The sequence below is a fragment of the Cydia fagiglandana genome, chromosome 13 (genome assembly GCF_963556715.1).
Source record: "Cydia fagiglandana chromosome 13, ilCydFagi1.1, whole genome shotgun sequence".
In the NCBI taxonomy this organism is placed as follows: domain Eukaryota; kingdom Metazoa; phylum Arthropoda; class Insecta; order Lepidoptera; family Tortricidae; genus Cydia; species Cydia fagiglandana.
The window spans coordinates 16,877,992-16,905,626 of record NC_085944.1 but is presented as its reverse complement, the minus strand read 5'-3'; the positions used below and the strand labels follow the sequence as shown (position 1 = coordinate 16,905,626).

At 35.8% G+C, this 27,635-nt stretch overlaps 1 protein-coding gene across 2 annotated transcripts in view; it reads right to left on the bottom strand.

The window, feature by feature from the left end:
* Positions 1-27,635, bottom strand: part of LOC134670394 (putative polypeptide N-acetylgalactosaminyltransferase 9) — a 280,035-nt gene that overhangs the window by 40,615 nt on the left and 211,785 nt on the right. For both annotated transcript variants that reach the window (XM_063528230.1, XM_063528231.1), the window contains exon 3: positions 15,075-15,099. The gene's annotated coding sequence lies outside the window, so the exon portion shown is untranslated. The remainder of the gene's footprint in view (positions 1-15,074; positions 15,100-27,635) is intronic.

Here is a 27,635-nt window from a genome sequence, read left to right as displayed (position 1 = left end):
AAAAAATCAATAAGGATAAACAATAACAAAAAAAGTATAATTATTATTGAAAAGATAACATTTTTATAAGTTGCTTAATTCTCATACTATTCAAATTGATACTAATCTCATATCTAATTTCAATACAATCACAATAATGAAAAATCGGAAAAGCTGATTGAATGGTAGACAACTTGTGGGAAACCGTTTCATAAAATTCTTGAATACGAAGAAATAATACATAATCAATCAAAATATTGCAATAACAATAAAGCCCCATTTAGACTGTTCAATAAATAGCATGCAATATTCAATATATTTTAAGATTGTTATTCATATATATTATTTTGGCAACCGTATTATGATCTAAAAATGCTAGAATTTTTCAAAAACAAACCTGGCCGAGCCCATGGAACCATCATTACATTAATCATTAATTATGTGCCTAATGTGCAAAAACTGTAACACAAACAATATGGCCATTAAAATTCAATTGTGCATGTAAACATTACACGGGATAACTGCATAATTGCATTCAGCAATTAGCAATATGATTACATTTGTAATTGATTGAACGCTGATTGAATCAATCGTGATAATGAGAATGTGAGCCTACTCGTATTTGTTGATGAAATTGTGTTTGTCAATGATTTTACGTGAATAGTCACTTGCAATAATATGTTACACAACGAAGGCCGCAAAAATATCTGACACGATCTTATTTGTATATAGAGCCATAAAAGCGTGTCACATATTTTTGCGGCCTTCGAAGAATAACATATTATTGCAGGTGACTGCACCTATTACACTAACCTTATATTGACAGATTGATAGGATTGCGTTTTGTATTGTTATCGAGCTGAGATGCAATTTCAAAATTATAATACTTATCTTACCTAAACTTTAAATTTAATTTCAATGGTTAATTATGACGTTTAGAATATCACTTACCATTCTTCTAGCTACCTTAAAAGTCTTAAAACAGTCTCAAAATAGACTCTCAACATTGTAAAATCTAAAAACACTCCACAAACTCCAATGTTCCTGGTCGCTCACCTAGACTCTTACAAAAAGGCTGGAAGTAATTCTTGTCAGGTCAGGCGCCTAATTAGAGATGGGTAGTGAGTAAATACTCACGGGTAAATACCGAGTAAATACTCAGTATTTACTCAATATACCCGTATTTACTCGTTTATACCCAAATTGGTGGGTATAAACTATTTAGAGTGCTGAAAGGGGCATATAAATTTGAAATATAGGTGTATTTTGTAAGCCGCTACTGGATTAAGTACTCAAAATTGTAAGACATGTATTTTTAAGAGGAGCATGTAACTAATTATCACAAAAATAAATCTCAGAAACCACCAACGTGTTGCACATCATTAAATGGGTCTTTAAAAATAACTGGAATGTTTCTAAGAACATTTTTGGATAAAATGGATATTTTTGAAATAAAACCGTTTCGAAAGGCCAAAATAATGTTTATCTTCCTATAACTTTCGAACCAAAGTTCAGAAAAAATATGAAAACATATCGGGAGATTAGCCGTGTAATAGAGTACAAAAAACAATATTTTGAACATCATCGATTGAGCCATTTTTGAGTTTTCTTTAAAAAACCCTTAATAAAAGGTCGTAAGTGCCGCGTAAACACGCACTTTTGCGCGACTTGCACTTATCTAGAACATCGGTAGAATTTAAGTACTCATATTTTTAAAGTAAATACCTTCTTATTTAAAACAAAATTGTTAACAAAATTTGCCTCTCACTAATAATTACCTTTTTTTCCTAAATTAAGCGTCCTCTATGCTTTTTATTTTATAGATATTGTTAATACATGTTAGCACTCTTCAATAAAAGACAATTTTGTTCTAAAATCTCTTTTTTTGAATATTTTATAAGGAATCGTTTTTACCCACCTAAATGAGTAAATACGGGTATTTATCGGGTGCTTTGAGTAAATACCGAGTAAATACTCAGTATTTACTCACCCCTACCCATCTCTAGGCGCCTTCATCACGGATGCATTAAACACGTAGACGTTTTATGGGTTCTTGTGACACGTTCTTTTTGTATAATTACATAGTTTTACTAAGCTGGAGGATGTATAAAATACTCATTAAGTTAGTGTAGTAAAATACTTACTATGTGACGTGATTATAAAAGGTTTTCAAGTATATATATCAAAATATCAGTATATCAAAACTACTGAACGGATTTTCATGCAGTTTTCAACCATCAATAGAGCGATTCTTAAGGAAGGTTTAGGTGTAAAATTGATAAGGTTTACCCGTGCGAAGTCGGGGCGCGTCGCTTGTTAATCGTATACAACAATGAGACAATTATACTCAGAGCCGCTCGAGCATTGAACAGAATTGGAATCTACTAGATTTGATCGAATCAATATTGAATAGTAATAGGTAGGTATCAGCTATTCCCGGCGTGGTCTGAATCGAGCCGGGCTGCCAGTTGTGCCAATCAGGTGTACAATTAGTTAGCGAGCAAATATAGTAGGTACCTACGTTTCCGTACGGGTCTCGAAATAAGGCATTGCCGGCTGAGTGTGTCAAAAGACTGGTAACACGCTCTAAAATAATAAATCAATAATAACGCAAATGTTCAATGTACGCGGCACAGTGGAGCTCAATGGAAGTTGGCCGGCCTAGACCTGCAATTTTATATGAAAACTAATTAACAGCGCGTCTTGATAAAGCGCCCAGAACTTCATATTTCGCAGTCAACCCCTGAAGACGATATTTCCATAGAATATTTTTGAGATAATACAATACAATACAATACAAATCCTCAAATACAATACAAATCCTCAAAAAAAAACATTTATAGAGGTAACAGCCAATAATTTACCTCCAATCCAATGAAATGATACAAAACTTGACGTTTTCAATAAAAATGTTACAACTATGCTAGTATTTACCTAATTAGCAACTTCATAAAAGACGTTAGCAAATATGTCGGTGACAGCCGTACAGGAGTAGTAAACAATTCTGCCGTAATCCAGGGGCGCGCAACATTCACTGCACGATGACGCGGGAACGCGGCCGTTTAATGAGACCACAACTTGGCCGCAACGAATCGCACCCAGTTTCGTCTCGCAGGCTTTAATTGAGCGCTTTAGTAGTAAGGGCGTTCGCGCACGGGTCGACAGTGCAATATATGTCAGGATCCTTAAACGAGTTTACGAGCCCCGATGCCCATGTTTTCGTCTAGTGAGACCATTTTTTGAGGTTCTCGCGTTTGTTCAAAAATAATGTTTTAGTTTAAAAATTACTAATATTTAATGCTTATACTAATGTAATCTAATTTTATAAGGTAATACTCTGCAATAACTAAATCCAAATACAAGAACCCGTTTGTACTGAAAGAAAAAAACATGATTTTTTATTTTTTTATTGACGGCTAGGATTACAACATATGTGAAAAGGGCATATTACTAGGGAAAGCAATAGTGCTCTGCCAATGTACTGACAATTTTGTTTCGAGCCCATGCATGCAGCAGTGCTATAGGAGAGGACAATATGATTTGGACAACGTTTTTGAAAAGTCCTTTTCTTCAGCAATAAGTCTCATGCAATTTTATTACACGATCAAAATAAACTACATTAAACATTGCTAAGGTAAATGTCCGTATGGATGACACTGACCTAATGTATGACTTTTACGCAGTTTATTTTGAAAAATAAGAAAACGGTTTTTGAAATAAACATAAAACTAGACTTAATCGATTGTATGTGTTATCTATGAATTTTGTTCCGAAGCTGTCATTAATACGTTAAATATTTTTCACTTTGTGATGTAGTTTTTGCTAGGAGGTGCATCGATTTAGTTGTGCGTCGGGTTTCTTAGTAAATCTGTTAAGACTTTGCATCTTAAAAGTGTAAATAGAAAACAGGGATTTATGAGTAATTAGTAAGTGCTTATTCATATTGTTACATAATAAACTAAGTGATTGATATTGTATATCAAAAATATATTATTTTCCTTACGTTAGTATTTTGAAGACATGTCATACACTGGGAAATTTTTTTAGCGTTTAGTAGTGTATGACATCTACGTCATTCACTCGCACAAATTACTATTTTATGAAATTTAATATTGACCATGTTGTAAGGAAGTAAGACATACACTTAATATACTCTGTAAAAACCAATTATTTTTCGATCATGTGAGTAGTATCTGACATGAGTGTCATACACTGTTTTACTATGGTGGTGGAGTGAATGACAGTTACGTATTGAGGTGTCATTCATTGGGCCATAACTAGTGTCATACATTGGTTACAGCTATCATGTAAACTTGATGCACCTCCATGTCAAACACTGGGTCAACGATATTTTTTTTTCATAGTCATACAATGGGACAGTCGAAATTTCGCCAGTTATCCACTGGTACAATTTCAGATGTCGAGGAAAACTGAAATAATTAATAAATTTTATTACTATTATACAATGTATTGTTCCGCTGATATTAACGGAAGGACTGGTTCATAAATCTGCATACATCAATAGTCTGTATGGGTCATAGTTAAGTAGTTTTCCGAGTAAATGTCTTAATTTCCTCCTAATAGTGTCATTCACAGGGACACTTACCTTATTATGGTTCCCATTACTGGGTCATTTTATGTTCATGTGTAAAATTTATTAAAATAAACAAAAATGTTGCGTGGAACTAGACGAAATAATTTGCATCGGGGCTCGTAGAACTTGAGATTTAGAGTATGATAGCCTAGACTGTGCAAGTGTTATTTTAAACATCATACTTCTATGAAATTATGACGAATAAGTAAATAACACTTGCACAGTCTGTGCTGTGCTGTCAAAATCGTTATCTTGGTCTAAGTTTAGAATTTTGTTTTGTGATCATGTATTTTGTAATACTTTGATAACTGACATTTTTATTATTATTTATGATTTATAATGTAGGTAGGTAGACGTCAATAATAATCAAAAATGGCTACTATTAGTTGAACCGGGGTTTCGACTTATTATTCTGTGTCATCTTTGTATGAAGTAAATACTTACATATTATTTAATGATGAGTATAGGTATATTTCCAATATTTACTCTTCAGAAGCTTAAAGAAACATTAAAGTACTAGAATATATATAACGGACCCACCGCGATTAATCTGTTACATGTTATAAATTAAAGTCAAAACATAAACCCAGAAATCAATACTATTATCCACTACTCTTAATTTTCTAAAAGTGTGTAACTGCCTTTACTTCCTCTTCCGCACAGTGCAGTGTGAAATATTAACCAGCGCGTATAAATTCTTACGCCAGGAACCTATTCATTCCCGGCTTTGCTGCATCACGACGGAAATGTCGTATCTCTATACGAACGTTCTAGTAACATACGACGTTTTGGGTTTAGACTTCAGAGAAGATTCTAGGTGCTTTATTTGACACCCGTGTGATCTGAACAATGAATATTTTATAAATTACCGGGACGTAAAGTTTACTTGAGAAAAGATATATCCATTTCTATTCTAAACGACTAGGGGGAATGTTATTATTAAGGGGTATTAATATTTTCACACAATTGCTTAGAGCGAAATAATTAAATTCTTAAGCAGGCCACTGACGAGCCTTCCAAATAGATGCTTTACAATGGTTTCATCCAAATGGACGGCATCCTAATATTAAACATTGTACGTTTTTAACATTCATGGACCGATTTTGGATTGCAGTCACGCTATTTGGACTATTGGAAGGCTCGTCAGTGGCCACCTCTAGTCAACGTGGTATTCAGTTCTAGTGGCTATTCTTTAGCATATCTTACATACAAAAGAAATAATAACAATTAGAAACAAGTGAAAAACGATTATATAGATAGTCAAGCAACAGACATAAGTGGTATTTCATTATTAGCCTATTCTGGTGTCCAACTGCTGGGCAAACTAGGCCTCTTTAAAGAATGATAAGTAAATAAAGAAGTAATTATTTTTCATAAATCTACTTAAGACGATAGGCCATCAATTCTCAGACGACAGACGGACGTCTATCAAATTAAGAGCTTGAATTAGAAAATGCACTTTTCGACGAAATCGTGCCTTCCTAGAAACGTGCATCACGCATTGTGATTACAAGATTACACACAACGTTAGACCAGCCAGTAAAGATTGACCCCAAGCGAAACTGTACTAGCAAATACTCTAAAGCTCAAGTTACATTTGTCGATCTTTATACGTCAAGGTCATGGCATTACATATGAATGCTAGAAGACTCTTATGAAATCTTTGATATGTATTTAAATATGAATCTTATCATTTACGTGATACAGTTGAGTTTAGTACCACTGATTTTATTACGGTACGAGTTTGCGAAGGTTATTGATGTTAAGGATGTGGTAGCGGAAGATTGATCAAACCTTCAACTGTATGTCAAAAAAATGCTTTTAGTTAATTCGTGAGCCAATTAAGGTTTGTTATTACTTATAGATGGTGTTAAGTTCTAATAGAATTGAAATAAATAAAATAAATTCGAAGATATAGTAATTGATAGCTCAATTTTATTAAGAAATAGTTGTCGAAGTTATAAATGATTTTAAAAATTAATATTTATAGGTTTTTTTTATTATTTTTGTATGCAGTTTAATGTTGCACATTGCAACCAACTATGAGCCCGGCTCTATTAAAATTCAAAATCCGATATACCTACATAATTCGGTTAATAAACTCTTAAATTTTCAAATACCATAAATTTCTTATTATAAGTTACCTTCAAAAATAGGCAGTTAACATGATATATCCCACGCCCATTTCGGGATATTAATATACTAATTATATATTAATTTTAATAACTTCGCGAGTGTAATGTTCCTTGAATGTTTTTAATAAGAATTAAGTATCCTCTTAAGATTATGAAGCGACTCTGATACTCGTTTATAATAAGTTAATTTTCTTGTTCAATGAATGTAACCCAGATGTTGGAAATTTCACCCGAAACAAAAATTGTAGTCAATTATTTACGCAGAAATATTTAATTAAAATTAATATTACGAAAATATCCATGGATCAAAACGCCTTTCGCCATTGGTAAAGGAAATATCAAAAATCGCATTACGCCAACCACTAACTAACAGTCCGCCGGACAATATCGACCGGTCAATTGTTCGGAACTGTCAAATTTTTGTTCTAACTCTATCGTCCGGCGGCCTTTATAAAATACTAGCGACCCTGCCTGGCTTCGCTATAACCTAAACCTTCCTCAAGAATCTCTATTGATAAGTGAAAATCCGTTCAGTAGTTTTTGAGTTTATCGCGATCAAATATACAAAAAAACCGACGCGGCGAGGGACTTTGTTGTATAAGGTGTAGTGATCGTCAAAACAGTTCCTGCAATCCGAAAAGTCACAAAAGTAATTAACTAATTGTAATAAGGTAATAACCCATGGGGCCCTGTTTCCACACTAATCTAAATAAATTACCACACCACTATTTGCATTTATACTCGTTTTTAGTTACTAATTGACTTACCCTTAATGAGCATAGAACGCTAAGTGAAATTCATGGGCGAACCCATTTAACATTAATGAGCGGTAATAGAGAAAAAGTGCCGGATTAATGACCTAGTGCATGCTAATTGAGAAAATTATGGCACTAATATTTCTCCGACTAAAGGTGGCATTCGGATTGCGACTGCACGTTACTGCTGCAGCGTTGACGCGGCCGAAAATACGATACATTGCTTTGGTGTTACTACTTTACAGGCCAATTCGAGTTTTAGTTATGAAATCTGTTTTTAAAGTGAGCCTTCAACCTAAAACGTCACTTTTCACAGTTATAACACTGACAGATCGTATTAGAAACAGATCTATAGTTCGTTTTTTTTTAGCATTAGAAAAAAGGTAAACAATCTTGATGTGTCTTTTAATTGAAAAACACATTTTAAAAATAAATTACGGCAAATGTGTAACAATTATGAATCTAATACGATCATTTATATTCTTCTGCTTTCATAAGTAGTACAGTCATTATATCCAAAAAACCGACCCTACCCGTGAATAATTAGTTCTTGGATTTTTTTTTCGTAGGTCCCTCGGGGGGGTCACTGGGAGTGTAAATTCAAAAAGTAGGCTTAATCAGGCTCCTGCGTATATTCGAAAAATGGTTTTTTTCCAAAGAAACGATTTTTCTTCAATAACTCGGCCATTTTTGATTTTACAGTAAAACCGTAAGGACAAAAACTGTAGGAAATTTGATTCTCTACAAGTTAGTCCAGTCATTATATCCAAAAAACCGACCTTTCCCATGAATAATCAGTTCTTGGATTTTTTTTTCGTACGTCCCTCGGGGGAATCACTGGGAGTGTAAATTCAAAAAGTAGACTGAATCAGGGTCCTGTGTATATTCGAAAAACGGTTTTTCTTGAATAACTCGGTCATTTTTGATTTTACAGTAAAACCGTGAGGACAAAAATTGTTCAGAATTTGATTCTCTACAACTTCGTTTCCCTTCATTTATGCCGTAAAGCGTGGAACATAGGAGATAATGATAATATTTTGAATTTGTCGCGTTTTTCAGGTTTAATTTCTAAAATATCGATTTTGGGGGAAAGAAGGTGGGAACCAAAATTGTTCAGAATTTGATTCTCTACAAGTTTAGTCCTCTTCATTTATGTCGTAAAGTTGAAAATAAACGAGATGTTGAAAATATTTTGAATATGTCGCTTTTTTCAAAGTTTATTTCCAAACTATCGATCCTAGAAGAAAAATTGTGAGGACCAAACTTGTAGAGAATCAAATTTTCAAAAATTTTGTCCTTACGGTTTTACTGTAAAATCAAAAATGACCGAGTTATTCAAGAAAAACCGTTTTTGGAATATACACAGGACCCTGATTAAGTCTACTTTTTGAATTTACACTCCCAGTGATTCCCCCGAAGGACGTACAAAAAAAAATCCAAGAACTGATTATTCACGGGAAGGGTCGGTTTTTTTGATATAATGACTGGACTAACTTGTAGAGAATCAAATTTCCTACAATTTTTGTCCTTACGGTTTTACTTTAAAACCAAAAATGGCCGAGTTATTGAAGAAAAACCGTTTTTTTGGAAAAAAAACCATTTTTTGAATATACGCAGGAGCCTGATTAAGCCTACTTTTTGAATTTACACTCCCAGTGACCCCCCCGAGGGACCTACGAAAAAAAAATCCAAGAACTAATTATTCACGGGTCAAAATCTATAATGACTGTACTAGTAATAGTTACTGATTTTTAAAAAGCGTTTTTCAATTAAAAGACATGATGACAAAATCGCTTACCTTCTTGCAAGTTCTTTCTAATGCTAAAAAAAACTATAATAACTAAACCTCAAATTGGCCTGTTAGTGTCGCGATTCGCGATTAGAACGGTCAATCCGTCACTCATTTTATCAGGGAAAATGAGTAACGTCGCCCGCTGCGCTCCCGAACAAAACGACCCGCAACAAAAACGCGGCTGCAGTCAAAATCCGAATGAAACCTTTACCAAGACAAGAGGATATTGTCAATACAGTGACTTTCTTTTGTATGACTAATATTGAACAGCTTTATAAATTTAATTGTAGCTCAAATTTATTTCTAAATACAATTTGTCACTATGTGTTTGGTAGGTTCGTTAGTGTCTGTTTTTAATTTTATGAACCAGGCGTATATTTACTGTATTACGCGTATGTCATTATGGAAATCGATACTATATATGTCACGTAGTCTTCATTTAACTGGTATTGTTCCCACGGTACGTAAACCGACGGATGTGGCAGAGACAATTATTATAGTGCAAAACAGGTGTTAAAACCAGTACAGGAATCGTTTTATTGGTCGCTATTTATATCCCTGCTCTGTTGTTGCCATCGCTGTTAGGCATATCAAGCAAATTGCGGAGTGAGCCACGCCTGACAAAACCCATTCATGACAAAAGCACGTAAACAAAGCTTATTGAGCAAAGGGTTATTTGTTACGTATAACACTGACGGTAACGTATATCTGGTCTGTCTATTGATGACTGCTATTGCACATGAGGTCACGTATGTGTGGTCTGGGTTGCCTTCCAACTCTCGGTCAACCAACAGGAATACAGTGATCGCCAACACCGGTCGTCGACATCGCAGGATGCGCCCGCTTATCTTATTGAAGCCACGAGTGGCTTTATTACGTTTAAATTTTATTTATGGTGCCGATTCGTGCATTGATGGGTGAATATGGATGCAATTGGTTTATTTTTGTTTCATTGTTTTAAAGCAATCAAATTCTCTGATGACCTTAAAAAGTTGTTTTACTTCTCTTTGCGCACAGACTCTATTATGGAACCCTGAACGGTCTATCTAGGTCGTTCGGATCGTCTGTCTGTCGTCAACTGGTCTGATTTTTGTCATGTGGTTGTCATGTCGAATTTTGAATTTAAATGCCGGTCGTTCCAAATATGTGTGCCATTCAGTCAGTCACCACGGAGATTAGAAGCCACGACAATCCCATTAACTGAATCGTTTGATCCACGTGCGTAAAAAAATTGTTATCCACTAGACGAATTCCATTGCACCAGGTACATTTAGAAACCATGCGAACCAACACACCCGTTAATACTCTTCGTTTTACAGCTATGGAATTGCGCCAATAAATGTCGATCGTGTTTGATGTCTTGATGCGTCAACCATTTTACTCGGATCCGTGTCAATCCTAGTGTTTCCCGTGCTACTGTTGAGTTGTGGGATTTAGTGATGGGCCATCTTTGTGAAATTTAAGAATATTTGAATGATATTTGTGAAATATAAGAATATTTTTTTTGTATTAAAGGAAAAATATCCCGCTACGGGCAAAAAACTTGCGACCTTTCGGAACACCGGTTCGACTGCTTTTAATGTACTATCGAAGCTTATCAGAGCGGCTACCGCGAAAACCGAAATTCGCAAATTGCGGGGATTTTTCTCTGTCACTCTAATTATGCCTTTATTGGAGTAAAAGAGAAAGATCCCCGCAATTTGCGAATTTCGGTTTTCGCGGTAGCCGCTCAGAAGCGTGCATTGAAATATCTAATACCTCATTTACATGCCTTTTACTTAATCGCATCTATGCTTCATGGCGACCGTGACAGGATGCGAACCTGTAATCTTAAGGTGTCTACGGTTAAGAATGAATTAAAATCTGACCCTCTCTCCTGTCACACATACCTCCGTCATGTTAGCTCATACCTATATATACCTATATCTATCATATTATTTCAGTCGAAAACACCGTTACAATTTTCATGCCTATGACAATATTCCCGAATAGGTACTTACTATGAAATATTCTGGAGTAATCTATTCATATGATAAATATTCTCACATTCCCGCGCATCACTACTCGCATCATATAGGGGAGCTAAAGGCCTCAACACACTGGTCGCGTGTATCACCGCTACCGCAAAGCTAATCGTGTCGGACGAACGGTAGGATGGGCCGATTGCGGTGTGGACTAGTGCCCCAATTTCTGTGTCCACTTTATCAATAACCTGTCAGTTGGGTTTCACTGATGCTGGGAAATTATTGGTTTTAAATGGGCTGCATTGCGTTAAGTTTAACGGTGCGGAAAGTTTACCTGGCCACGGATAAGGTGATACTTATGATATTAGCAGTCTTTTAGTTTAGTTCGGATTTTATGAAGAGCTCTTATAAAACAGTCAAACTAGGAACTAGGACGAAGGTCAAACTCTTTAAAACAGTCCTGAAATTTGGTATAGAGGTCATATCACTCACTTACTCACACACACACTCACTCCGTTGGCTCAGCGACCCAAAATGCGACTTGGCCTCCGACACAAGACAACGCCACTTTTCTCGGTCCTGTGCGACCTCTCGCCAATTGCTGACTCGAAGTTCGCGCAGGTCCGCCTCCACCATGTCGCACTAGCGATATCTGAATATAGAGGTCATATAAATAAAAGAAAATCCCTATTTCCCTTGATCACGGCATCACGCGTGCACGGCTTGACCAATTTCGCTGATTATTCTTGTGTTGTATTTGTTATTGTCATGAGAAGGTTCTTATGAAAGAAAAAAATTAAAAGTACACTTTTTTGGACTGATAGATATCGGTAGGTGAAACGAAGTTCGCCAGGTCATCTATGTTAATAGTATTGATTTCATGTCCAGACGTAACCATTTTTTAAATCTCTATTGGGAGGCACAAGGCTGTTTGAATTCAGCTTAGTGTTTATACTTAGCATCAAAAGCGAAAATAAAAACGTACTCTCAACTTTTATAGCATATACATTTGCTCACTAGTTGCCATGGTTACGGTCTCCTGGGTCACTCTTAAAATACTGTACTGTAGAACATGCCACAGCAGCTCTTTTAAGAAACTATGCTACTATTGTCTCCTGGCTGATGGGACAGAATAACAACAAGAAATAGTTGATCGACCCTAAAGGAATAACATTATCTGACATCATCACATCACTTTCCTAAAATCCTATATGCACAATAAATCAGAAATAGTTTCACTAGTAGTTAATGGAAAATTCAAACGGGCATTATGGGTCAGTTTCATTAATTTTATCTCCGATTTCCATCGAAGGGTTTCCCATTAGGCACAATGCCCCGAATGATTTCGGGGCATCATTGTGCCCAAAGGTTGGGGTAAAAAAAGGGAAGTATTTATACTAGGTATTTCCTACGGTTCGTTGCTTAGAGCACTGAATAAATAATAGTACTACCGTACAGAAAGGACACTTCCTACAAACCCGAAGTTTGACAGCGGTTTAGGGTTGAATCATGCTAACCCTTTCTAATATAATATGGCACTATCCCTTTCGGCTATTTAGGGTTGTCAAAATGCAAGTGATTATCTTATCTGTTGGCGCGCACGCAAAAGGAAGGAAGGAAGTGGTGCCAACCCTAATAATTGCTCGGAGCAATGCTGAGCTGAATCACAAAACAGATAGGTACAGAAATCAATCTACATACAAAGCGCGCTCGAGCAACGCACACATAGACACTGCTCACGGACACGATATCTCGGACCGGTTGGGACCACTGCGAGCGCGAGTGCCATTCGCTTGAGACACGCGTCTGTGAACTTTTTTGTGCAATAATGGAGAAACAAAAAGAAAAGTTATTATTACTGGTACAGTGGACGGTTGTTTAAATTCAACATTACACGGTGAATTGTCGTTTTTTAAGCTAGCAGTGGTTTCAGAGAGAATGCGAATGCGAATTTATTACATTGTACATGAGAATGTGAATTTATTACATTTTAAAATATAATAATCGTGCATTTTGCCAATCTCTAAGTCATCGCAAAATATTTTCTGTGACAAATTTTGCAATATAACAATAACATTGAAATTAAAATACCTATTTGAGTTATTAATGTTATTATTTTATATTTACATTCTTCCCGTTTCATTCTCAAAAATAAATCAAACAACTAGATACGAGATACGATACGATAGATTCGAGTGTCACTAACCACGATAGTTTTTTGTGCATAACCCTAGAGCGACCGCCGAGCGTAGGTATGAAAAGTAAAGTACATACATGTGATTGACTTCTGTACTTATCTGTTTTGTGGCTGAATGGAGCCGAGTTCGACCGAAGTGAGGAGTGTCTCCCCACTGCTTAGAGTGCAATTTTGTACTTGACATGTCATGATTAGGAGAACCTGGAACTCTGACCATAATTCTGGATGGCATTTGCAAGGACGAAGTGCGGCAATGCCATTAATGTAAAATAAAATTTATATGAAATATTAAATATGGTGTTTATAATGACCTTCCCAAACTTTGGTGGTGAAAAGTTAGCTACCTACGTAAAGATACGGAGGTTCTTTTGTCTTTTTCATTTACGTTTAAAGAAGGTATACCAAAATAAGAGACTAAGAAAAAACCCGAATTGAAAAATTGTTAAATCCAGTTCTTTCGCGATCCTGCACAAACTATTGTCAGGTTTTAACTAGATTGTGTTGCACCTTATTAGGTGTAATTTTCTTGGGTAATATAATATCTAGAAACGCGGTTGTACTCTTTTGTACAGTCACCTGTAATAATATGTTACACAACGAAGGCCGCAAAAATATCTGACACGATCTTATTTGTAGAGCCATAAGAGCGTGTCACATATTTTTGCGGCCTTCGAAGAGTAACATATTATTGCAGGTGACTGTACAATCAACTTTCACTATAGCAGCAACTCTAAAATTACAATTGTCGAATGGAACTTTAATAGTATCAAACACAGATTTTTTTATTTCAATTTCAGGGTTGCTCTCATAACAAAAGTTGCTCACAGTAAAGAGTACAGTATATGAAGAGACCATTCCATCTGAAAAGGCTCTCTATGCCCATAGAACATAAGGATCCTTCTCTGATGGAAAGCCATTGTATCACCTAAAAAAATCAACCCCGTATTTCCCCTAAAAAAGTCGGCATCCCTCCCTAACGGTTAGCCTCGTTCAGGTCAATTGATTGAATTCGTGACCGATCGGCCGTCACTCCCGACGGCCGATTAAGGCCCGAAAAAAAATTGACATGAACCTGCCCTTTATTGAAAATGCTTAATGGCGTTTCCCTCTTGTCTCGTTCAATCTAGAGCCGTATTTCTATGGCCTAGCGAGCGGTGGTCTCACAATCGAAAAAAAAATATAAGTGTACATGTGATCGCTACATTACCCACATGTCAAAAACCCAGGCATCAACATCGATATTGACATTAAAATCAATGTTGATGCCCGGATTTTTGACACTTTCCACAGCATTGCAGTTGAGAGTAATGTCGCGCTGCAATAACGCTGCAGTAACGCTGCAGACTGCATTACTGCAGGAAACATAAAAGTAAAAAGCATTAAAATCGACCCCTGAGACATACTGTAATTAATGTCTTGATTGTACTAATGTACAATTTTACCTTTTAGACGTTTTCTGCAGTGGAATACAGCATTACATTATTGCAGCGCCACATTACTGTCATCAGTAATACATCAGTCGGTCATCCGTAATGCTGGTGTAGTCTGAACGGTACCAGTATATTTAGTGGTTTTTCTGACTTACAATGGTTCTTCCGCGACGGAACTTTATCCGGCGATCAGAATCAAGACGTTGATGTGTTTTTTTGGGAATTTACCTTTATGTCTACTCCGCTCACGGCTCTGTGGACAATAGAACGGTCACATTATTGATGGTTACTGACTTTATTAGTTTTGAGTGTAAAAAAAAACTGTTTATTCAAATTGTTTTGTTTTGTTCAAATTGTAAGGTTAAGTAAACATTGATGTGTCGTTAGATAAAAGGCATAGTCACATATTCGAAATAAGGCATTTAGTCTTATATAATTTATACAAAAAAACAAACAAATTAGTCAAAACTGACAGAACTTTATATAAATTATAAATTTACCATATGTTCAAAGTGGGAATACGATTTCAATCATTATTTTACAGAAAATTTATAACAATTATAACAAAAAATTAAATTATAACAAAAACAAAAAAAGGGGGTATTACTGCAATGTTCAGCCGCCAGAGTGCAGCACTAAGCTAGCTAGTAAACCATAGTGTAACTTATCCTTACTGGGCCTTAAACTGTTTTTTAACAAGTTTTCATAGACAATAAGATATGACATTGATGCATCAAGGCGGTTTGTTAACAAGGGCCTACCGGGAAACGCGAAAATCGAAATTTAGTTAACCTCTCCATCGCTCGAATATAAGAGAGGTTAGATAAAGAAATTTCGATTTTCTTGTTTCGCGGTAAAACCCCAGTTATGATGAATAGTGGTAGTGGCGCCCCCTAAGCAGAGTTTTGCGGTATATTCCCTATTATTACAGCGTTATTAAGTCATCCTCACGACAATATATTATCTATTCCACTCGGTTCCGGCCATAAATCCCATGGAAAAGATTCGCGCCACCGCCTGCCAGTGAGCTGTTAATGAGTAAGGCGGAATGCCAAAAAAATGCCACCCGAGCCTCTTGATTTATTGTAAATTACTTGGCCATTCTGTTTTCCGCTAAAGTAACATGTTTTGAATTTTCCGAATTTCGCTTAACGCTTGGAGAATTTTCATTTATTGCTGGACTGCTGGTATGCCAACTGACATTTCGAATTTGGTGTTATTTAAAATCTCCAATTCGTGATGTTTAAAGATTATAATGTTTATCAACTTTTATATTTTGGTATTATTCAGTTGAACTCGATCACACGAAATACGATTTTCGCATAACACGCCATTTGATATCGTTCGTTCGCAACATGTTTCAATACATTTTTCCATGATTTCATGTTTTCACGCTCAAGATTCATATTTGACACAAAAAATATCAGTTTTTTTTTAAGTAGGTTTTACTGTGTTTTAAATACCAGCGCTATCTGTCACAGTTCTTGCATTCAAGTCATCTTTTACGTCTAACCTGTCTGAAATCCGCTTGGTACAACGGAAATAATCGGCTTGTTTAAATTTACTTCTGAATTTGTGCCATAACATCCATGCAAGATTGAGAAACATTCCTATTTTGTAAATTTAATTTACTTCTGAATTTGTGCTTAAGGGGCTACCCGAGGTTTTCATCGATTTTTGACAAGTTTTGAATCGTATCTTCTTTTTTTGCACTACAGATAGAATTATAAGACAAACGGTAATCGGTTCTTCAATATTTTATCTCCGGTTTTGTCCACCGGATTTTGAAAAAAATGAATACTTATTTTTTATGAATTTTTTAAACATTGTCTAAAAAAACACTTTTTTCGTATCTAGTTTGCAGTGAAGGATCTTGCATGTACGAAATCTACATATTTGGGTTCGTCTTTAAAGTCCCGAAAATCGTGTCCAAGGTTTTAATTTTAAACTAATTAACACCAAAGTTATGGCCAGAAAACCAGTTTTTTAGCCTAAAATTGTTCAACTTTGATGCCAAATATCTCGAAGACAATGAACTTTAAAGTAAATATGGGATACTATATTGCTTAAAGCCGTTGCTGTTAATATGATAAGCTACAAAAAACATTAAAAAACTAAGGGATTCAGATCGAAGGTCATTGGCGTGGGGGAGCCCCTTAAAACCATAACATCCATGCAAGATTGAGAAACATTCCTATTTTGGACAACAAATTGCTTCTATCATGTAAATTGGCACGATTCTTGTTGAGGTTTTCCCATATTTGTCTATTCCGTACATATCTTTGCGCTCTTTAAAGTTCAACCAATCATGTAACATTCACTAAACATGCAAATAACAAAGTACTATAAAACCTATTTATTTAATAAGATTGCTAGCTATACAAAAACATAGTGTAAAACAATACAGGAATGAAATAGAACGGTCTATAAAGGTCAGCGGACGATAATTTGATTGGACTAATCCTTTCCGAGCCGATACTGAGTACGGTACGGTACGATCGATATCAATGAGGGAAAATATTTCATTTGAATTAAACGTGTCTTTTGATGTTGTTGCTTTTGGTAACTCCTAAATAATGGAATAGTTATTGTTCGATAGTAATTCAAGCTGTCAAATTAATAAAATATACATATGAAAAATTCTGTGTCCCTAGTGAAAAAGGTATAAGTCTCGGGCAGCGCGGTTTTAAATGGGTATAAGTTCCAAGTAACACCTGTGCCCTTTTACTCCTAGGCTGCGTGAGACTTGTACCCTTTTTCACTAGGGCCACAGAATTATAGTCTGAATCTTTAGATATTTAAATAAAAGTAAACAAAACCTACCCTCAAATGGCTCCTAAAGCCAGTTGAGGGTAGATGAAAACATTACACGATCAAATAATGTAGGTTAAAGTGAGGTCGTTCAGTGATAGATCCAGGCGGTTTTGTATTTGGTTGGTCAACCAATAGATATTATAACTACCCGAAAATGTTTAAGTTATTAGTTTATTTTTATTTAAATACCTAATGATACAGATTATAAATAGTGAAAAATCGAGCAAACGAATCGCCTGATAGTAAACAATTACCATAGCCCATGGACACCTACAACACCAGAGGCGTTTAAAGTGTGTTGACGGCTTTTAAGATGGGTGGCCTTAAATTCGGCTGTCCTTTTTTGTACCTTCAATATTTATACTATTAACAAGAGACAGAATATATTTTACTACGAGTATGTTACATTTCATTAATAAATTTACAGGTAAGTACGTATCAAACATCAAACATCACATATGTCAATTTACTCTTAGTCATAGCACAGCAGGAGTATCTTGTTTACTGCATACATGAAAACGTCTAAACTTTGAACGCACTCAAAATGTTCAAATTTGAACTTTAAATTGTTTCAGCTAAGGTAGATTATCCATTAAATTCAACACCTAAAATCTAAGCGGTTTGCAATGGCCTAATGGGCGGGCGTAACGAGAAAAGCACCCTCGAGACGCCCCGAGCTAGCGGGAATGCAGTTAGGAATGAAACGAGTGTGGAGGGGCCTTTACGTGATCACTGAATAGACTAGTCGAGTTTTTCAATATGATTGCTGATTAAAATGCTAATAGCGCTTATTCAGAAGGTAATCGTAGTGCAAGTATAAAATGGCAGGATCTATGATATAAATAGGATTTTAAAAAGGTTAAAAGTTAATGTACTTATAGAAGTGATTTTTTTTTTAATAAAATCGAATTAGTGTAATTTGGTTTGAAAAGGTTTGAATAAAAACCGTTCATGTAGAAAGGTACCTCATCGGTAAATAACATCACGCGGACACCAAACTAACTAAACTGATAACTAAGTAGAACCTAAAGTTCGCCTTTTTTAGTGTTCCGTACAAAACTTTGTTCACGGAACACTTATGGGATCACTTCGGTCTTGCAAATCAGTTAAATGCGTTTTTCTCAGAGACCGTTTGACGTATTTTTGTTTTGTTTTGTACGTTTTATGTAAACATGTTTATATGCAATAAAGTGACATACATACATAAATTTATCACTTGGGGAGGTCAGATTGCCATCGCTTTTGTAACAACTAGTGTTTGCAGTATTCTAGGGATCAAGTTGCCAAATGGAGATTCCAGGTTGTATCAGCAGGATTTCAACCCCTAGCGTTCTAGTCACAATACTAGTACACATTACCTCCAATGGAATTTGAATCATTGTTAAATGAAACAGGTTTGCTTTCGTTTTATTTCATTCGATTTTAAAACGTAAGAAATTAATTTCTTTTTTCTAATAACGTTGATTCAAATTTTACTGCCATTTTTTCTTGTACGGTGAACAGCTAGAGGTTAAACCCCAATCGCAACTTGTCCACACATGTCCGCAATTATGAACCATCCTCGTCGGGACCTGGAATAAATAGTCCCCCCAATATAAGAGTCCGGTTGGGGGTCGGAAGTGCTAGCTCGGCGCCGCTTGATTTATTGGAGCGCCACGACGGATATGAACCGAGCACGTTGAAATCTCCGCGTGAAGGACAAGGGACGAAATGAGAGCGAGTCGCTAAAGCAAGTAGATTAAATTTTACGGAAATGTAAAAGGAAATTTCGCCCAAAAATCTTCATTGCCTGTACAAGGCGTATGACATCTTATCACCTTCGATCCATAAGAAGCAAAAAAGAGGAAGATGGAAAAGAGAGAGGAGAAAGAAAATATTCGATAAATAACATCGACAAACAGGATGCTTATACCTACTTAATAGCATTATCAACTTAGAACTAACTGAAAATCATCTGACTCCAACAGAACCTGGAATTAATGGCCTCCTAATGGATGAGTCAAGGACTTAAGCTCGAACAAGAAGAAGTACTAACTGCGACTAGTAAATAAAATTAATTACTATCGCTCGATTCAAATTTGACTGCCATTTTTTCTTGTACGGTGGACAGCTAGAGGTTAAACCCCAATCGCAACTTGTCCACACATGTCCGCAATTATGAATCATCCTCGTCGGAACCTGGAATAAATGGTCCCCCCAATATAAGAGTCCGGTTGGGGGTCGGAAGTGCTACCTCGGCGCCGCTTGATTTATTGGAGCGCCGCGACGGATATGAACCGCGTACGTTGAAATCTCCGCGTGAAGGACAAGGGACGAAATGTGAGCGAGTCGCTAAAGCAAGTAGATTTAACGTTACAGAAATGTATAGTTCGTTTTTTTTAGCATTAGAAAGAACTCCACAGAAGCAAGCGTGCAGTTTTTACCAGACTCTTTAATTGTTAATAATTATTGAATTATCTGATGTAGCATGGTCACATATAATTTACTTCAAATTATTACCGCTAAAAGTGCCGCATTTAGAACCACAAGCTTACTTCTGCGAAGTTCTTTCTAATGCTAAAAAAACGGACTAAAGTATTTTTATTTCTTACTAGACCTTTCATTAAATAATAAAATAAATAAAAATTCTACCTATACTATGCGAATAACATCTTACCAAGTTATCACCCTCGGTCCATAAGACGCAAAAAGAAGGAGACGGAAAAGAGATAAAAGATATTCGATAAATAATTACATGGACAAACAGGATGCGTATATTAAGGTACTTGCTTGATAACAGTTACAACTTAAAAACTAACTCAAAATCATCTGACTCCAACAGAACCCGCGGAATTAATCATTATCTAAAACGAAGAGAACAAATAAATAAAAGAAAACGTACTGTGTAAATATGTCAGCACTAAAGCTCAAACAAAAAGTACTAACTGCGACTAGTAAATAAACTTAATTACTATCGCTCACACTTGACACTTGGGCGTCATTCCGAGGCGTTACAACGAGAAATTTCTCATAAAAATTGAAAGAAAGCCTTGCTTATGTGAAAGTTATGTAGATTTTTCAAATGTGTAGCAAAAGCGCATTTATTTTAATGAAAGCGCTCAAGGCTCTCATTTTATACGAGGAAAGAAATATATGTACAGGGCAAACATAGCTACATTTATGATTTACTGATTAGACAATCTAGTTAGTTGGTAAAACCAGTCAAGTGAATAAAAACTATAACTTGAATCTTGTTAAATCGAGAGTGAATAGACATCTTTTAGGTAAACATGCTAGATCGCATCGGCACTTAACCATCAGGTGAGATTGTGGTCATCAATCATCACCTTTAAACAATTACAAAAAAAAACCACACACATGTACCTACAATTGAAATTTTAGGTTCTATTAAGTCCCCAATTTTGCGTTTACAAAACTTATGGTGCAACTGTAATGTACCTACAAAATTTCTACCATTGAACCAAGTTTAAGCAACTAGGTACCGACTACTGCAAACTGAATTGAAATCGGTAAACAAATTTTCTGAAATCGCCTCCTGCATTAACTAGAACGCCGAAGGAAAAACGAATTGAACGGCATTCCGTTTTATTTCATTTGAGCAACTTCGGTACCGTACGTGCTATTCATACTGACCTAAATATTACGTACGAAGTAGTCGGGGGGAAAGAACAAAAATTCGAAGAAAATCCTATTAGGCGAACGGTGGCGAGAAATTGTTTTCATTTTTGCGAAACGATTGTTCGTGATAAATTCGTTATGATTTTGCTATTTACGAGTTATTTCGAAAGGCGCTGTAATGTTGCAGGGTTTAATTAGTTTATGTTACAAAATTTTATTCATATAAGTACATACCTACCATAAGTACGATAAAGAAAACGATTTTTGAAAACTAGTATTGAAATTATATATAAAACAAAAAATTAGAAATTACATTTGTACCTTTAAGATAATAAAATCAACTCCTCAAACAAAAAGGAATGCGATACTCGAAGATATAGATGAAAAACGAAAAAAATTAGATAACTACGGCCGATTATTTAGACTCTAAATTTTAGAGAGAAGCTTCATAAATAGAAACTCTTCAATGACCAAAAAAATCCCAATATTGGAATCAAAGGCTAATTTTAATCAACTTGTGTAAAATAACGTTCCTAAAATAATTTATTTATTTTTTATTTAGCAAATAATTTTCAATATTAATATCTTATTTATGAAGACTTAATACTCCTTTACCTCGTTAATCAAACAGAAACAACATCACCAAAGCTAACTAACGATAAGTGGAAGAAAGGGATACATTCTTATACTTCCCTCGCCATACATAAATGATGGATGATAACTCGGCTACAGGTAACTTGTTCCATTCCACTTCCACTTCTTCCTTATCCCGAATCCTAAATAATTCAAACACGAAAAACAGATTTTCCATGTCATTTCCTGATTTAGAAGCCAATAAAACACCCCTCATGATTTCACGGCGCAATCTAATATCCTTGTAATATTCATAAGATTTCTATTTCCTTGTTCAAAATTTAGCAAATAGAACGCCGGTAATAAATTTTGTCTATCGATAGATAAATCACGACGAGACGAGTCGTGTGCCTCTCTTTTTACACGGAGCTCCATCAGTCTATTAGCTTTGACATAGGAAAATGCCAAGATTTATATGTCTGCAAATACATTTTTTATGATGCGATCCAATTCCAACGTATATTTCTTTGACCATCGGCTTCCTTTATGATGTTTCACTTTTATGCTTTCGTGACTGATTTCTAAATCGTCAACAGATTTTTAATCTACTCGATATTTAATTTCATGGAAATTTTCTGATTCATTAATACTTGAGACGATAAAGAAATGTAATATACATAGAGTTTTATATCTCTTAATTATTATGTTAATATTCTCTTATTATGTTACACAAACGTAAGTTTACGATATCTTTATTAATAGTTTACTTGAAAAGGGGTCTGTCAGACACGAGTTTTGCTCAAGGAATCTTTAAAATACTAATAATAACGCGATAAATATATATTTATGTATCGCGAGATAGTCACAAATTCGCAAACGCGACTTCTGATTTCCCGACGTACGCTCAAGGAGCGCTTATACATAATTTATCCGATTCGACGTATCGTGTACCAATTGGTTGGTCTTGGATCCGCTCCAGTCGCCAGATGTCGCCAGATCTCGGGATTTGAGGAGATTTATTGGACGAGCCGATAGTGTTCTATTAAAAATTCGATTTCGTTTCGGATCGACGATTTACGTATACTCGAACGGCACCGTGTAATTTGAAATTGAAAACTGGAACGTATTGAATCCGCAAAGAGGATTTTTCTAACACGTCTTGCGACATTTCGCGGAATTGCATTTGAATAAGAAGCGCTTGCTCATTCCCGACGTTATTTCGCAAACTTTTTCATTCCTTTGGACCGAATCGCGTACATTTTTAACATTAAAAAAGGATTATGTCATAACATTTTCTAAAGTATGACGGAGATGTTGCAGGGTAAAAAATACAACGCTTATGTTAATGACGTACCTACTGGGAACTCTAAAATTCACATTTTACCTCGCTTTTATAGAGAAATTCTATTTCACCCGCGTCGTTATAAAAAGGTTTTTAAGCGTTTCAGGAAAATGTTAATCTGTCATTTGAGAATATCATCAACTAGCAAATTATTATATCGCTTTTCTATTTTGGGAATTTATTGTCTTCTTTAACCTACATAACCTTGTTATAGAATGCTTTGGTGGGTAGTTAGAATGAATTTAGATAAAATTTTGAAATGATGTTTGCTTAGTGAATTAAATTAGGTGCTTAATAATAACCTTATACTTATATCGCAAAAAGCAACAACTTAATACAAGATAATGAAGAGAAAATTTCTACAGTCCTTTGCTCTGAAATCAAATTGCTTGGGTGTATGTAGAAAAGAAACTAAAGTTGACTAAGAACGATGTTGGCATGATGTTGACTAAATTAAGAAAGACGTGACTAGCGATGTTGGCAGGATATTCGTTAAGCTAAGATGAAAGTATCGCCGGTATCATCGTCGCCGCTGCCAAAAAGCTGATGAGGCGAGATACGAGATTGACACCAACAGGGACGCAGTTTGTTTCGCTAAAAATGCATCCTCTTTGGTTGTGCAAGGGAGCCAAGTTTTTAGAGTGACCAATGTAAAGTGGCCTCGAGGTTCGTAGCAAAGCAACAATAGACTGAAATCGTGCTATTCTTAAAGTCATCTACACCAACTACTCGTCTGCTCTCTCCTGCTTGGATGGCCGGGTCACTACCAAACCAACTAGGCCACTTTGCACGGCGCCATACTTTTTGTGATAGCTCGATTGCCAACTTCAGCACGTGATACTCGACAGTTTAGAGCTGTATTTGCTAGATACATTGAGGAATAAATCAAAGAGAACAGCCGAGGGCACCCGTGACCCAAGTTCAAATGTCAAACACAAATATATTATTATGCTCAAGCTCGAAAACCTTTTGTAATGCCACCTCAAATACCGCGGATCACTGGCGTAGAACACATAACACACGGCCAAGTCACTGTACATTTGACGTTTATCACACCCTAGTCGTAGTATTTCAAGCGGGTGAACCTTATTATCCGGCCGCTTTAGTACTGTTACTGTTATCTACTTGACAATTCGTAAGCTCTATTGGATAGACAATAAGGTCCACATATGGTAAACTAAATAAGAGCCTTGTTGCTAGTACTAAGTTACTTCAAGCGCGCGATTCGTATTTGTTCTATTCCGCTGGACAAACTGTATGTTCAGCTTATGTTTCCTACTTTGTACAGTACTAAAAGCAATATTCTTATCTAACTCACGGTAGATCTTATATCGTTGTAATACGGTTTATAACAGTGAAATCTAAAGCAATGGTTTCTTTTATTTTTAACGTCTCTGTTGAAGAAATCAAATGTGAAATTACCTCTGCGACTAATTGTTTATGATAAAGTGGTACTAATTAATGTAAGGCCTCATTTATACGGCGCGCGAACTCAAATACGAGTTTAGTTACATTTCGGATTATTGAGGCTACATCCAATTCAGCCAACCGATCATATTCCGCAATGTATTGCACTGTCTAAATGAGCCATAACACATGCTTAAATTCACGAGTTGTGCAGGATTTATACATATTTGCTTAAACTTACTTCTTCTACTCCTTCTTCTTTTTTTTTTCTTTTTTACTTAGATTTTATAATGACGAAGCCTGTTGCGGATATCATCCTTGGTATGTTTGGGACGAGGCATGTTGCTGATTTGCATTTGTAGCCACCGGACGAAGCCTTTGTGTAAAAAGTAAATTCTAGAATAATACTAATTCAGGTCCTGAATCAAGTTTATTTTCAAAGAAAAGAGCAAAGTAAAAAGATACTTAAAAACAGTTTAAAACCGTCTTCCGCGATAAATCTAGACGGAGCCCGATTCAATCTTTACTTAACCTACATAAGACATTGTATTATTTACTCCAAAAGAACAAAACGTAGTCCAAGGAGTTTGAGCTGATCGATCCTGCCTCATTGCCATCAACCCAAGTTTACGGCGAACCATGTCACGTACGGAATACATACACTTCTATTCCTTCATTCTGAATAGCGGTATCAACCAAAGGCATTGTAAGCGTCATGTTACATTTTAGTGTCGAGTGGAGCTCCCTTTCCCTGCTTCGTTCGATTTACACGCTTCAACTGCGTAAGTATCTGTGTAGAGAATGTCAGCTGGTTGATTTGAAAACAAACGCATGACATGATGCGATACCGTCAGTTACGGCTTTTTAATATTTTCCCATTCATGTCGGTCCTCTATCTTCTCCTTGACAGCCTGATACAACATGACGTTGACCTTTTCCTTTACTTGATCTCTCTCGTTTCTTGTTCTCCTTGGTTTCCCCCTCCCTCTCCTCCACAATCATGCATGGATGGATATCGCTCCATCGACAAGAGTCTAACTCTTAAATATGATGATGATTATTGACGATGAATACCTATTTTCCAAAATTGCCTAATTCTTTTAAAGAACTTGATTGTAGTGTTTAGTATTTAAAATCCCGGCAATCCAAATTTTATCATATACGGCCCCGACACTATCATGGATACTGACATTACTTTGACGGAATGACGTTTTTAGTGATAGTGTAGGGAGTGTCATGAAGGAATGACGGCAAGTAATGAAGTTTATTTTAATAATTTCCGTCAGTATTGGAGTTATGTCAAAGTAATGATACTAGAAATGACATTATACTGACAGTGAATTGGTTAGAATGATGGAATCAGATATGACAGAAAGAATGATGGACGATAATGAAGTTATTAAACATTTTTAATATTTTTGAAGATATGTCAAAATAATGACATTATACTGAACTGATAGTGAGTGGAGCGCAATACATCGTAAGCAGTATCACAAATTCTGTAACAGCTTTTTAGTTGATGATCTAAAAAGGGATTTTTATCGCAAGACTTGACTGGTTTTTGGCGGGAACTTACGTGACTGCAATGGAAGATCCATCATAAGTTGTTCACAGTTCGATTTCACCAAAATCATCACTATCATCGATTTTTGAACATTATGTATAGAGATTGTGACCTTCATAACACTAACTACCATCAGCATACTGTATATTATAGTTATGGTTATTAGTTTTACCAATTCATTTAAAAGCTAGGTCAAAAAATTGACGACACGTACGCTTTGCTTTTCAAGATGGCAGCGATTTACTACCAAAATGTTCTAACCTTGTCTATCAAAGCTATGTTCATATATAAAAAGCAACTCCTTTACATGTACGTTATAGGCTTTATTGACCCAGTTTATCATCAGAGGGCCTACCGCGAACCGCGTTCAACGTGTCGCCTTTCTGTTCCACTTGTAAATTCGTACGTAAGTGTGACAGGGAGGCAACACGTCGAACGTGGTTCGCGGTAGGCTCTCAGCACACGTGTTTCGTACCTGGCTCATAACGCGCAAAAATACCCCTTGATACCTTGAACCTTTGTACTTAACGAACATTATTGTTTTCGTGTTTAATAGAGTGAATTTTATTTGCCAGTAAATACTTCAAGAAAATGATGTTTTCAATCCTACTGAATAATTTGTATATTTACAAGGAATTACTCCGTCACTTAATATAAATTGATTTTGGTGACTATTCTTTGTTTATGCGCTTTTAAGTCATACCTCAAAGGTGGTTTAGTACTTTTTTTGTACATACTTACGTTTCTTTGCAAAGTCCTATATTGTAGACCTTGAACATGCCTCCTTTATCATTTGAAATGATTGAAGAAAAACAAGAATGTACAGTCAAGGAATTTAAATTCCGACCCATTTCGTACTTTGTCACAGTGACAACCGTATGAGGTCTCTAGCGGCTTTCATATTGATTGTCACTGTGACAAAGTACGAAATGGGTCGGAATTTAAATTCCTTGACTGTACATCCATCAAGCAAAATTCTTGAGTCTCGAAAAACTTCTCAACTTTTCCATTGCGAGTTTTAGCCACAAAATAATGCTCATACTTCAGAACAACAACCTTCGTCGTCTTGTTCGGGACACACTTAACCTCGTAAGTCCCCGTGTACTTGTAAAAGTACAAACTAAATTCGAGTTCTGAACTCATATAGAAATAAAAGAAAGTCCCAAATTCAAAAGCAGAAACATTGCCCTGGGTCTTACGAGAGTAATACTATTTCACGATCACGTTGACATCTTAATCCAAATTTGCGATGCCTAAAAATCCGCATACGGCACTTATACTTGGTTTTTACGGTTGTTGTCGTAGTAAAATCTCAAATAAATTCACTCAATGCGTCGTCAATGGGACAAAGAGTGCAAATGAAAGTGTACGAGAATGATAACTGCTTCCATCTTTTTAGATTCAAACTTTTCGTGTTCTTAGGCGAACTGAGTAATATGCGGAAACTATTAAGGAATAGAAGCCTAATTCC